Raw genomic sequence first — 15183 nt, 5'->3', positions numbered from 1 at the left:
CTGTATGTACAGTATAATGTCCATGTTCTACCTGTGACGACCTATGCTGGGGTGTGTCAAAATGTGTGCCTTCCATATGACTTCATCTGATGTGTAGGTGTTTGTGTCACACCTGGGTTGAAATACTATTTTAAATATTTTAAATACTTTCAGTGTGGCCTCCCGAGTGGCGCAGCGGTCTAAGGCACTGCATCGCAGTGCTTGAGGCGTCACTACAGACTCAGGTTCGATCACAGGCTGTGTCACAACAGACCGGGAGTCCTATAGGGCGGTGCACAATTGGCCCAGCGTTGTCCGGGTTTACTTGGCTCATCGCGCACTAGCGACTCCTTGTGGCGGGCTGGGGCGCATGCGGGCTGACTTCGGCCGTCAGTTGGATGGTGTTTCCTCCGACACATTGGTGCGGCTGGGTTCCGGGTTAAGCGGGCGGGTGTTAAGGAGCGCGGTTTGGCGGGTCATGTTTCGGAGGACACATGACTCGACCTTTGCCTCTCCCGAACCCGTTGGGGAGTTGCAGCGATGAGACAAGATCGCAATTGGATATCATGAAATTGGGGAGAAAAAGGGGGTGAAATACCAAAAAGAAAGTTATTTCAGTGTTTGCTTAAGCCTGCCTGGAGTACCAGATGGGCAGGGATTGCTGTTTTGTGTCTAGTCAATTAAGTCCACTGCACCAGGAAAGCTCAATCAAGCCCAGCTAAACTATTTGAAATGGTTTTAAATAGTATTGAACCCAAGTCTGGTGAGTGTGTTTGTGGCTGTAAATGTGTGTGTACATAACTGTGACAGAGATTCGGTAACATCAGTAGACCTGTGTAGCATCACTCTGTGCGATAACACACAATTAACAGCAACGCCTCACACACTGGGGAAAACCCATAAAGGTATGGGAAAACCACACGGTTACTTCAGACATGCTGTTTCATTGCAATACATTGAGAACACTTCGTCCTCTAGACCAAGTGTGTGACCATAGGACAGGGGGAGCATACACAAACAAACCAATCAAAAGTACTTGAGACCTGAGACCATGCAAGGCTATTACTGTTAGTGTGAAGACTATTCCATGCAAAGACACACAGCACACACACGCTAAGGTGCTGTATAGTTATCTCTTCATCTCTCTAACTTCTGGTTCTGCTCCTCTCTTCAGCTCTGTATAGTGTTCTGTACTCTCCCTGAACTCCATAGTCCCCCCAGCAACTTTATCTATGCAAGACCCCTCTCGACCCTCTCACCCTCCCTCCTTCTTTCCCTCACTCGCTCTCTCTTTCTCCTACCCCTCTCTTTTTCTCTGTCCGTCTCTCTCTCTCGCTCACACACTTTATACTTGTCATTTACACATTCACATGAATCTTCATTCACACTTTACCTCTCGTTCTCTCTATTTCTGGTCTTTCCTTCTGTCATCGCTCTCTCTCTCCTCCCTCTCTCAGGTTTTTATTAACCGTGTGTCGTCCCGTGTCTCCTGAGTCCGCAGGGGGCACCCCCCCCCCTCTCTTCTTCCCCATCCCCCTCACTTAACCCCTCCATCGCCACACTCAAAGCTGATTATCTCATTTTGATTCAAAATAGCTATGTATTGATGTATAAACATGTTGTATACATGTGCAGCTTAAAGCTGGATTGAAGTGTACACAGATGAGAGTAGATACTACTGCAGACTGGAAACTTATGCTCATAAGAGCATGTTGTAGATATGATTATGATGCTGCCAATGAACATAACTTATGTCTACCATTTGTCTATCAAATATTTGAGATACTGTATATGTCTGATGTTTCCTGAACATCCAGGTCATTTTGTGACAAGGGCACCATTTAGGAGAGATTCAGAGTTGGATGGCGTTGAAGCATTGGATGAAATATTACTGTATCTGCTCTTCGGAATCACATTATATCAGTCATCTATTTATAAACCCCACCTTTGATTATCAATCTATTCACTTCTTCATACCTGAACAACTTCTCCCTCTCTACTTAGCCGAAGTATATTCCTCTCTCATACCCAACACTGTCAACAAGAATAGCACCACAATGATATGAACCCTACAAACCCTGCTGTGTCATAATTAATCATATATACACTGCCTATTTATAAATACTATTTATAAACAAGGCAACAGTAAACATGTTGTCCCCCACGAATGATGCAGCCCCCCCTTGGGCCAGTCAGTGTTATTTTGTAAATTACGGATCTCTATGGCAAGATGCATCATTCACCCAATTTTCATCAAAATGTGGCCAGTGGTGTCTGAGATGTTGCGTGTGACTAAAGTACGTACAGTTGAGTACTGTAGAGCCCACCTTGGGCCAATCAGTGAATTCTGTAAATGCTGGATCTAAATTAAATTGGTCATTTAGCAGACGCTCTTATCCAGAGCGACTTACAGGAGCAATTAGGGTTAAGTGCCTTGCTCAAGGGCACATCGACAGATTTTTCACCTAGTCGGCTCGGGGATTAGAACCAGCGACCTTTCGGTTACTGGTACAACGCTCTTAACCACTAAGCTACCTGCCGGATCTCTATGGAAAGACGCATCAATCACCCAAGTTTGATCAAAATCCGGCCAGTGGTGTCTGAGATATCGCATGGGTTAGCTAGACTCATGTCCCTGAGCATGTGTGCCAAATTTCATCACCATGAGTCAAACAGATCAAATAAAGAGATAAACATGTGCCCGTTATAGTGCCACTGTGAGGTCGATATGTCCTTCCATATGTTGAGTCTTGACAGTGTTTGCAACATGTGTACCAAATGTCGTTACAATACGAATATCCTTGACTGATTTATATGCATTTACAGTGGGGAAAAAAAGTATTTAGTCAGCCACCAATTGTGCAAGTTCTCCCACTTAAAAAGATGAGAGAGGCCTGTAATTTTCATCATAGGTACACGTCAACTATGACAGACAAAATGAGGAAAAAAAATCCAGAAGATCACATTGTAGGATTTTTTATGAATTTATTTGCAAATTATGGTGGAAAATAAGTATTTGGTCAATAACAAAAGTTTCTCAATACTTTGTTATATACCCTTTGTTGGCAATGACACAGGTCAAACGTTTTCTGTAAGTCTTCACAAGGTTTTCACACACTGCTGCTGGTATTTTGGCCCATTCCTCCATGCAGATCTCCTCTAGAGCAGTGATGTTTTGGGGCTGTCGCTGGGCAACACGGACTTTCAACTCCCTCCAAAGATTTTCTATGGGGTTGAGATCTGGAGACTCCAGGACCTTGAAATGCTTCTTACGAAGCCACTCCTTCGTTGCCCGGGCGGTGTGTTTGGGATCATTGTCATGCTGAAAGACCCAGCCACGTTTCATCTTCAATGCCCTTGCTGATGGAAGGAGGTTTTCACTCAAAATCTCACGATACATGGCCCCATTCATTCTTTCCTTTACACGGATCAGTCGTCCTGGTCCCTTTGCAGAAAAACAGCCCCAAAGCATGATGTTTTCACTCCCATGCTTCACAGTAGGTATGGTGTTCTTTGGATGCAACTCAGCATTCTTTGTCCTCCAAACACGACGAGTTGAGTTTTTACCAAAAAGTTATATTTTGGTTTCATCTGACCATATGACATTCTCCCAATCCTCTTCTGGATGCACTCTAGCAAACTTCAGACGGGCCTGGACATGTACTGGCTTAAGCAGGGGGACACGTCTAACACTGCAGGATTTGAGTCCCTGGCGGCGTAGTGTGTTACTGATGTTAGGCTTTGTTACTTTGGTCCCAGCTCTCTGCAGGTCATTCACTAGGTCCCCCCGTGTGGTTCTGGGATTTTTGCTCACCGTTCTTGTGATCATTTTGACCCCACGGGGTGAGATCTTGCGTGGAGCCCCAGAACGAGGGAGATTATCAGTAGTCTTGAATGTCTTCCATTTCCTAATAATTGCTCCCACAGTTGATTTCTTCAAACCAAGCTGCTTACCTATTGCAGAGTCAGTCTTCCCAGCCTGGTGCAGGTCTACAATTTTGTTTCTGGTGTCATTTGACAGCTCTTTGGTCTTGGCCATAGTGGAGTTTGGAGTGTGACTGTTTGAGGTTGTGGAAAGGTGTCTTTTATACTGAAAACAAGTTCAAACAGGTGCCATTAATACAGGTAACGAGTGGAGGACAGAGGAGCCTCTTAAAGAAGAAGTTACAGGTCTGTGAGAGCCAGAAATCTTGCTTGTTTGTAGGTGACCAAATACTTATTTTCCACCATAATTTGCAAATAAATTCATTAAAAATCCTACAATGTGATTTTCTGGATTTTCTTTTCTCAATTTGTCTGTCATAGTTGACGTGTACCTATGATGAAAATTACAGGCCTCTCTCATCTTTTTAAGTGGGAGAACTTGCACAATTGGTGGCTGACTAAATACTTTTTTTCCCCACTGTATGTGCCAGACCACACCCACGTGAATGTTTATTGGTCAATGTTGTTTTAGGTACTAGTCTAGAAAATATTGCCTTGAGAGACCTATGTCCATTGATGCCACATATCAAGTTTCGTGCAGATCAGTCATTCGGTGACTGTATTTTTCACAAAATTCTAAATGGCAGAAGATCCATCATGACAGACCTAATGGATCCCTAGGCAAATTTGTTCCTTGTGAGGAGAGGGACCTATGTACCGAATTTCTTGACTTTAGGTCAAACGGGATGTGGGGCATGACTTTTCAAAGTTAGCATTTTCAATCTCTTGTTACAGCGCCACCATCTGGCCAATCAGTGTAATTTTGTATCTTTATGGCAAGACGCATCATTTACCCACGTTTCGTTAAAATCGGGCCATTGCTGTCTGAGAAATCGTGTGTGACTATTGTGCGAACGAACGGATGGGGACAGATCCACAGGCCCCTCCAGATTTCATCATGGGGGACAATAAATAGTAGGCCCTAGCTCTGAATTATAGCACTGAAAAGCAAAGGCTGTGTGAGGAAAACGGCACGTGAACTTCAGGAGCATCGTAGCCGCGTGATATATCGGCCGATCGGCTAAAAAGCTGTCGCACAGAAGAATGTCTAACAGAACAGATAGATAGCAATAAAAACTGTAACATAGAGGCTCAGAATAAATTACAGGAAAAACAAAAAGAAATGGAGAAACTTATTCAAGAAAGATCAAGTGTAATATATTATAAAAATAAAGCAAACTAGATGGAATATGGTGAAAAATGCACCAAATTATTATTTTTTCTTCAACATAGGAATGCTACCAAAAAGAATTTACTGAAACTGGTTACAAATGACGGAGTCACCCATGATTCACCAAATTATATTTTGAAGGAAGAAACAAAGTACTTTAAGCATATGTTTTCGTTTCAGTCGCCTCCATCTCCTCTAACTGAAGGTAATTGTAGAGATTTTTTTTCTATTGATAATGTAAAATTAACAGCCATACTCATGTGAAGGTGAAATTACAGAGGAGGAACTTCTGGATGCAATTCAAGTCTTTAAGTCCGGGAAAACTCCAGGGTTGGATTGCATACCAGTCGAGGTATACCAAACCTTTTTTGATATACTCAGAGGACCGTTATTAGCATGTTTTAACCACTCCTATGTAAATTGTAGATTATAAGAAACTCAAGAAGAAGGTCTGATTTAATTATTACTGAAACAGGATACAAGTGGGAAATATAAAGATCCAGTCCATTAAAAAATTGGAGGCCCCTTACACTTCAGTGTTGTGATGCAAATACAGTGGGGGAAAAAAGTATTTAGTCAGCCACCAATTGTGCAAGTTCTCCCACTTAAAAAGATGAGAGAGGCCTGTAATTTTCATCATAGGTACACGTCAACTATGACAGACAAATTGAGGAAAAGAAATCCAGAAAATCACATTGTAGGATTTTTAATGAATTTAGTTGCAAATTATGGTGGAAAATAAGTATTTGGTCACCTACAAACAAGCAAGATTTCTGGCTCTCACAGACCTGTAACTTCTTCTTTAAGAGGCTCCTCTGTCCTCAACTCGTTACCTGTATTAATGTCACCTGTTTGAACTTGTTATCAGTATAAAAGACACCTGTCCACAACCTCAAACAGTCACACTCCAAACTCCACTATGGCCAAGTCCAAAGAGCTGTCAAAGGACACCAGAAACAAAATTGTAGACCTGCATCAGGCTGGGAAGACTGAATCTGCAATAGGTAAGCAGCTTGGTTTGAAGAAATCAACTGTGAGAGCAATTATTAGGAAATGGAAGACATACAAGACCACTGATAATCTCCCTCGATCTGGGGCTCCACGCAAGATCTCACCCTGTGGGGTCAAAATGATCACAAGAACGGTGAGCAAAAATCCCAGAACCACACGGGGGACCTAGTGAATGACCTGCAGAGAGCTGGGACCAAAGTAACAAAGCCTACCATCAGTAACACACTACGTCGCCAGGGACTCAAATCCTACAGTGCCAGACGTGTCCCCCTGCTTAAGCCAGTACATGTCCAGGCCCGTCTGAAGTTTGCTAGAGTGCATTTGAATGATCCAGAAGAGGATTGGGAGAATGTCATATGGTCAGATGAAACCAAATATAACTTTTTGGTAAAAACTCAAATCGTCGTGTTTGGAGGACAAAGAATGCTGAGTTGCATCCAAAGAACACCATACCTACTGTGAAGCATGGGGGTGGAAACATCATGCTTTGGGGCTGTTTTTCTGCAAAGGGACCAGCGACTGATCCGTGTAAAGGAAAGAATGAATGGGGCCATGTATCGTGAGATTTTTGAGTGAAAACCTCCTTCCATCAGCAAAGGGCATTTGAAGATGAAACGTGGCTGGGTCTTTCAGCATGACAATGATCCCAAACACACCACCCGGGCAACGAAGGAGTGGCTTCGTAAGAAGCATTTCAAGGTCCTGGAGTGGCCTAGCCAGTCTCCAGATCTCAACCCCATAGAAAATCTTTGGAGGGAGTTGAAAGTCTGTGTTGCCCAGCGACAGCCCCAAAACATCACTGCTCTAGAGGAGATCTGCATGGAGGAATGGGCCAAAATACCAGCAACAGTGTGTGAAAACCTTGTGAAGACTTACAGAAAACATTTGATCTTTGTCATTGCCAACAAAGGGTATAAAACAAAGTATTGAGAAACTTTTGTTATTGACCAAATACTTATTTTCCACCATAATTTGCAAATAAATTCATAAAAAATTCTACAATGTAATTTTCTGGATTTCTTTTTCTCATTTTGTCTGTCATAGTTGACGTGTACCTATGATGAAAATTACAGGCCTCTCTCATCTTTTTAAGTGGGAGAACTTGCACAATTGGTGGCTGACTAAATACTTTTTTTCCCCACTGTATTCTAGCAAAAGGTACAGTGGGGAAAAAAGTATTTAGTCAGCCACCAATTGTGCAAGTTCTCCCACTTAAAAAGATGAGAGAGGCCTGTAATTTTCATCATAGGTACACGTCAACTATGACAGACAAAATGCGAAAAAAAAATTAAAGAAAATCACATTGTAGGATTTTTTATGAATTTATTTGCAAATTAAGATGGAAAATAAGTATTTGGTCAATAACAAAAGTTTCTCAATACTTTGTTATATACCCTTTGTTGGCAATGACACAGGTCAAACGTTTTCTGTAAGTCTTCACAAGGTTTTCACACACTGTTGCTGGTATTTTGGCCCAATCCTCAATGCAGATCTCCTCTAGAGCAGTGATGTTTTTGGGCTGTCATTGGGCAACACGGACTTTCAACTCCCTCCAAAGATTTTCTATGGGGTTGAGATCTGGAAACTGGCTAGGCCACTCCAGGACCTTGAAATGCTTCTTACTGAAGCCACTCCTTCGTGCCGGGCGGTGTGTTTGGGATCATTGTCATGCTGAAAGACCCAGCCACGTTTCATCTTCAATGCCCTTGCTGATGGAAGGAGGTTTTCACTCAAAATCTCACGATACATGGCCCCATTCATTCTTTCCTTTACACGGATCAGTCGTCCTGGTCCCTTTGCAGAAAAAACAGCCCCAAAGCATGATGTTTCCACCCCCCATGCTTCACAGTAGGTATGGTGTTCTTTGGATGCAACTCAGCATTCTTTGTCCTCCAAACACGACGAGTTGAGTTTTTACCAAAAAGTTATATTTTGGTTTCATCTGACCATATGACATTCTCCCAATCCTCTTCTGGATCATCCAAATGCACTCTAGCAAACTTCAGACGGGCCTGGACATGTACTGGCACTGCAGGATTTGAGTCCCTGGCGGCGTAGTGTGTTACTGATGGTAGGCTTTGTTACTTTGGTCCCAGCTCTCTGCAGGTCATTCACTAGGTCCTCCCGTGTGGTTCTGGGATTTTTGCTCACCGTTCTTGTGATCATTTTGACTCCACGGGTGAGATCTTGCGTGGAGCCCCAGATCGAGGGAGATTATTAGTGGTCTTGTATGTCTTCCATTTCCTAATAATTGCTCCCACAGTTGATTTCTTCAAACCAAGCTGCTTACCTATTGCAGATTCAGTCTTCCCAGCCTGGTGCAGGTCTACAATTTTGTTTCTGGTGTCCTTTGACAGCTCTATGGTCTTGGCCATAGTGGAGTTTGGAGTGTGACTGTTTGAGGTTGTGGACAGGTGTCTTTTATACTGATAACAAGTTCAAACAGGTGCCATTAATACAGGTAACGAGTGGAGAACAGAGGAGCCTCTTAAAGAAGAAGTTACAGGTCTGTGAGAGCCAGAAATCTTGCTTGTTTGTAGGTGACCAAATACTTATATTCCTCCATAATTTGCAAATCAATTCATTAAAAATCCTACAATGTGATTTTCTGGATTTTTTTTCTCTCAATTTGTCTGTCATAGTTGACGTGTACCTATGATGAAAATTACAGGCCTCTCTCATCTTTTTAAGTGGGAGAACTTGCACAATTGGTGGCTGACTAAATACTTTTTTCCCCCACTGTATAGAGCATAGAATTTAAAAGGTATTGTCGGACATTATTCATTCTAATCAGACAGGTTTTTTACATGGACGATACATTGGAGATAATATAAGGCAAGTACTGGCAACAATAGAACACTATGAAACATCTGGGAAACCAGGCCTGCTATTTATAGCAGACTTTGAAAAGGCATTTGATAAAGTACGACTGGGGTTTATATATAAATGCCTGGAACGTTTCAATTTTGGAGAATCTCTTATAAATTGGGTTAAAATCATGTATAGTAACCCTAGGTGTAAAATAGTAAATAATGGCTATTTTTCAGAAAGTTTTAAACTGTCAAGAGGAGTGAAACTAGGTTGTCCACTATCAGCATATCTATTTATTATGGCCATCAAGAAGTTAGCTATTAAAATCAGATCCAACAATAATATCAAGGGATTAAAAATCAAGGGCTTAAAAACAAAGGTGTCATTGTACGCTGATGATTCATGTTTTCTTTTAAATCCACAACTAGAATCCCTCCACAGACTCATAGAGGATCTAGATACATTTTCTAACCTCTCTGGATTACAACCAAATTATGGTAAATGTACTATATTACGTATTGGATCACTACAAAATACAGTTTTTACATTACCATGTAGTTTACCAATAAAATGGTCTGATGGTGATGTGGATACACTCGGAATACATATCCCAAATGAAATAATGACCTCACTCCCAGTTTACCTATTTGCTTATGGTCTTGCCTATGCCTAGTGAACAGTTTCTTATATTATATGAGAAAATAATATTCCATTTTATTTGGAATGGCAAGCCAGACAAAATTAAACGGGCCTATTTATATAATGAATATGAATTCGGAGGACAGAAATGATTAAATATTAAAGCATTAGACCTATCACTAAAAGCTTCAGTCATACAAAAGTTATACTTAAATACGAACTGGTTCACTAGCAAATTAGTAAGATTGTCTCACCCAATGTTCAGGAATGGCATTTTTCTCTTTATTCAGATTACAACCTCTCATTTTCAGTTATTTGAAAAGGAAATCAAAATGTTTAAAAAAGGTATAATCTTCGTAAATGATATCATCGGTAGGACTGCTGGAGTTATGTCGCACATGCAGCTAACAAAAACATATGGAAATGTCTGCTCTACCCAAAATTACAACCAAATGAAAACTTGTCGATTGCAGCATTACCGCAAAATTGGAAGAGGAAAGTGGAAGGGGGAAAAAGTAAAGAACTTGTCTGTCGGCCTTGCATCAAAGAACATAATTGGTTAAAGAAAATTGTGATAAATAAAAAAGGATACCAGTTTCATTTAAGGACCAAAGGATTGACAGCCGTCCCATATAGATTGCAAAACAGTTGGGAAGAGATTTTTGACGTACCGATTCCATGGCATAGTGTTTATGAACTGATACGCAAAATGACGCCGGATTCAAAGCGTATAATTTTTCAATATACATTTTCATATAAAATTATTGCTACCAATAGAATGTTATTTATATCGGGGATACAATCTTCCCAGCTCTGCAGATTTTGCTGCGAAGAGACAGAATCATTAGATCATTAGTTTTGGTACTGTCCATTTGTAGCTTGTTTTTGGACACAGGTCCAGGAATGGCTAAAGGATTGCAATATTTACCTGGAGCTAACCATGCAGAAAGCACTACTGGGTGATCTGAAAAGTCATAATCAATCAATCAATAATATAATAATACTTTTAGCAAAAATGTTTATTTTCAATTTACAATCTGTAGAAACAATGAGAATAGAAAGGTTCAGAACTTTTGTAAAACATCACAGTACAGTTGAAAAATATATGGCAAATAGAAATCCAATATGGATGGTGTTAAGAGATACATTGGGGAGAACAAGTATTTGATACACTGCCGATTTAGCAGGTTTTCCTACTTACAAAGCATGTAGAGGTCTGTCATTTTTATCATAGGTACACACTTCAACTGTGAGAGACGGAATCTAAAACAAAAATCCAGAAAATCACATTGTATGATTTTGTAAGTAATTAATTTGCATTTTATTGCATGATATAAGTATTTGATACATCAGAAAAGCAGAACTTAATATTTGGTACAGAAACCTTTGTCTGCAATTACAGAGATCATACGTTTCCTGTAGGTCTTGACCAGGTTTGCACACACTGCAGCAGGGATTTTGGCCCACTCCTCCATACAGACCTTCTCCAGATCCTTCAGATTTTGGGGCTGTCGCTGGGCAATATGGACTTTCAGTTCCCTCCAAAGATGTTCTATTGGGTTCAGGTCTGGAGACTGGCTAGGCCACTCCAGGACCTTGAGATGCTTCTTACGGAGCCACTCCTTAGTTGCCCTGGCTGTGTGTTTCGAGTCGTTGTCATGCTGGAAGACCCAGCCACGACCCATCTTCAATGCTCTTACTGAGGGAAGGAAGTTGTTGGCCAAGATCTCGCGATACATGGCCCCATCCATCATCCCCTCAATACGGTGCAGTCGTCCTGTCCCCTTTGCACAAAAGCATCCCCAAAGAATGATGTTTCCACCTCCATGCTTCACGGTTGGGATGGTGTTCTTGGGGTTGTACTCATCCTTCTTCTTCCTCCAAACACGGCAAGTGGAGTTTAGACCAAAAAGCTATATTTTTGTCTCATCAGACCACATGACCTTCTCCCATTCCTCCTCTGGATCATCCAGATGGTCATTGGCAAACTTCAGACGGGCCTGGACATGCGCTGGCTTGAGCAGGAGAACCTTGCGTGCGCTGCAGGATTTTAATCCATGACGGCGTAGTGTGTTACTAATGGTTTTCTTTGAGACTGTGGTCCCAGCTCTCTTCAGGTCATTGACCAGGTCCTGCCGTGTAGTTCTGGGCTGATCCCTCACCTTCCTCATGATCATTGATGCCCCACGAGGTGAGATCTTGCATGGAGCCCCAGACTGAGGCTGATTGACCGTCATCTTGAACTTCTTCCATTTTCTAATAATTGCGCCAACAGTTGTTGCCTTCTCACCAAGCTGCTTGCCTATTGTCCTGTAGCCCATCCCAGCCTTGTGCAGGTCTACAATTTTATCCCTGATGTCCTTACACAGCTCTCTGGTCTTGGCCATTGTGGAGAGGTTGGAGTCTGTTTGATTGAGTGTGTGGACAGGTGTCTTTTATACAGGTAACGAGTTCAAACAGGTGCAGTTAATACAGGTAATGAGTGGAGAACAGGAGGGCTTCTTAAAGAAAAACTAACAGGTCTGTGAGAGCCGGAATTCTTACTGGTTGGTAGGTGATCAAATACTTATGTCATGCAATAAAATGCAAATTCATTACTTAAAAATCATACAATGTGATTTTCTGGATGTTTGTTTTAGATTCCATCTCTCACAGTTGAAGTGTACCTATGATAAAAATTACAGACTTCTACATTCTTTGTAAGTAGGAAAACCTGCAAAATCGGCAGTGTATCAAATACTCCCCACTGTAGATGGGTGGTGTTGAATGAAGTTGAAGGATGGGACTAATAACAACTAACAACAACTAATAACAACAAGATAACTAATGTAAAGCATACTGTGTCCATTAGAAGTATATAGGTTATAGGTTGAGAGCTTTTGTGAACGAGCACAGTTAGAAAGATATGGCATATAGAAGCAAACCGGATGGACATCATGAAAAGGATCAGAGAGGTTGAGGGTAGAGGAAGTTCAGGAGTAAAAACAAACCAAATAGAATTATTGTAAAATTGACTGTGTCCATAAAATGTATATAGTATGTATAAGCTGGAAGTAGAGACCTAAGCGTTGTTGTTCACTAGTTTACTCCAATTAGGGAAGGGGTGGTGGGTTTGGAAAGTAATAAAGGGAAATATATTTTTTTTAAAGGATATGTATATGTGTATGTATATATATATATATATATATATATATATATACACACATTATCTCACAAAAGTGAGTACACCCCTCACATTTTTGTAAATATTTGAGTATATCTTTTCATGTGACAACACTGAAGAAATGACACTTTGCTACAATGTAAAGTAGTGAGTGTACAGCTTGTATAACAGTGTAAATTTGCTGTCCTCTCAAAATAACTCAACACACAGCCATTCATGTCTAAACCGCTGGCAACAAAAGTGAGTACACCCCTAAGTGAAAATGTCCAAATTGGGCCCAATTAGTCATTTTCCCTCCCCAGTGTCATGTGACTCGTTAGTGTTACAAGGTCTCCGGTGTGAATGGGGAGCAGGTGTGTTAAATTTGGTATCATCGCTCTCACACTCCCTCATACTGGTCACTGGAAGTTCAACATGGCACCTCATGGCAAAGAACTCTCTGAGGATCTGAAAAAAAGAATTGTTGCTCTACATAAAGATGGCTTTGGCTATAAGAAGATTGCCAAGACCCTGAAACTGAGCTGCAGCATGGTGGCCAAGACCATACAGCGGTTTAACAGGACAGGTTCCACTCAGAACAGGCCTCGCCATGGTCGACCAAAGAAGTTGAGTGCACGTGCTCAGCGTCATATCCAGAGGTTGTCTTTGGGAAATAGACGTATGAGTGCTGCCAGCATTGCTGCAGAGGTTGAAGGGGTGGGGGGTCAGCCTGTCAGTGCTCAGACCATACGCCGCACACTGCATCAAATTGGTCTGCATGGCTGTCGTCCCAGAAGGAAGCCTCTTCTAAAGATGATGCACAAGAAAGCCCGCAAACAGTTTGCTGAAGACAAGCAGACTAAGGACATGGATTACTGAAACCATGTCCTGTGGTCTGATGAGACCAAGATAAACTTATTTGGTTCAGATGGTGTCAAGCGTGTGTGGTGGCAACCAGGTGAGAAGTACAAAGACAAGTGTGTCTTGCCTACAGTCAAGCATGGTGGTGGGAGTGTCATGGTCTGGGGCTGCATGAGTGCTGCCGGCACTGGGGAGCTACAGTTCATTGAGGAAACCATGAATGCCAACATGTACTGTGACATACTGAAGCAGAGCATGATCCCCTACCTTTGGAGACTGGGCCGCAGGGCAGTATTCCAACATGATAACGACCCCAAATACACCTCCAAGACGACCACTGCCTTGCTAAAGAAGCCGAGGGTAAAGGTGATGGACTGGCCAAGCATGTCTCCAGACCTAAACCCTATTGAGCATCTGTGGGGCATCCTCAAACGGAAGGTGGAGGAGTACAAGGTCTCTAACATCCACCAGCTCCGTGATGTCGTCATGGAGGAGTGGAAGAGGACTCCAGTGGCAACCTGTGAAGCTCTGGTGAACTCCATGCCCAAGAGGGTTAAGGCAGTGCTGGAAAATGATGGTGGCCACACAAAATATTGACACTTTGGGCCCAATTTTGACATTTTCACTTAGGGGTGTACTCACTTTTGTTTCCAGCAGTTTAGACATTAATGGCTGTGTGTTGTGTTATTTTGAGGGGACAGCAAATTTACACTGTTATACAAGCTGTACACTCACTACTTTACATTGTAGCAAAGTGTCATTTCTTCAATGTTGTCACATGAAAAGATATACTCAAATATTTACAAGAATGTGAGGGGTGTACTCACTTCTGAGTGGCGCAGTGGTCTAAGGCACTGCATCGCAGTGCTAACTGTGCCACTAGAGATCCTGGTTCGAATCCAGGCTCTGTCGCAGCCGGCCGCGACCGGGAGACTCATGGGCGGCGCACAATTGGCCCAGCGTCGTCCAGGGTAGGGGAGGGAATGGCCGGCAGGGATGTAGCTCAGTTGATAGAGCATGGCGTTTGCAACGCCAGGGTTGTGGGTTCGTTTCCCATGGGGGACCAGTATAAAAAAAAAAAATGTGTATTCACTAACTGTAAGTCGCTCTGGATAAGAGCGTCTGCTAAATGACAAAAATGTAAATGTGAGATACTATATATATATATTTGCGAGAAAGAAACAAACATATGGGGGATTGGAAGTGATGCAGACAATTACATTGATGGAAGTTACAATCTATCTGCAATATTATAGCTGATCTGCAATATTAAAGCTGTCGCACAGGCACAGCACTCTAACGCTCTTGCGGGATGCCTGCCTGCAGAGTGCTCATTGGCAACTGGGGAGTGGGATTTTGAGACTCCAAAGCTCTAAACTCACCAACCAAATTCACTTAATAAAATCCCTATGAGATCAAATAAATGCATGGGCATCTTTTTTTTTTTTTGTATCGTTAACAAACAAGCACGTGTTGACATTTTACAAATGTCCACTGAATATCTTTCCCCACCTTGAGTTTGAAGTTTTCAACGCTCGACTAGATTTCCTAAATCGGATGCGCACGATCCGCCTTTCCTCTAGAT

General features: G+C 42.0%; 1 protein-coding gene across 1 annotated transcript in view; it reads right to left on the bottom strand.

The window, feature by feature from the left end:
- Nucleotides 1-1472, bottom strand: part of LOC121572113 (calpain-5) — a 36886-nt gene extending 35414 nt beyond the window's left edge. Inside the window, 1 exon segment of the mRNA XM_045219246.1 lies at nt 1373-1472. The gene's annotated coding sequence lies outside the window, so the exon portion shown is untranslated.
- Between the last annotated feature and the right edge of the window lie 13711 nt (nt 1473-15183).

This window comes from Coregonus clupeaformis, unplaced genomic scaffold, assembly GCF_020615455.1.
Source record: "Coregonus clupeaformis isolate EN_2021a unplaced genomic scaffold, ASM2061545v1 scaf2192, whole genome shotgun sequence".
NCBI lineage: Eukaryota > Metazoa > Chordata > Actinopteri > Salmoniformes > Salmonidae > Coregonus > Coregonus clupeaformis.
This window is presented reverse-complemented; position numbering and strand designations above follow the sequence as displayed.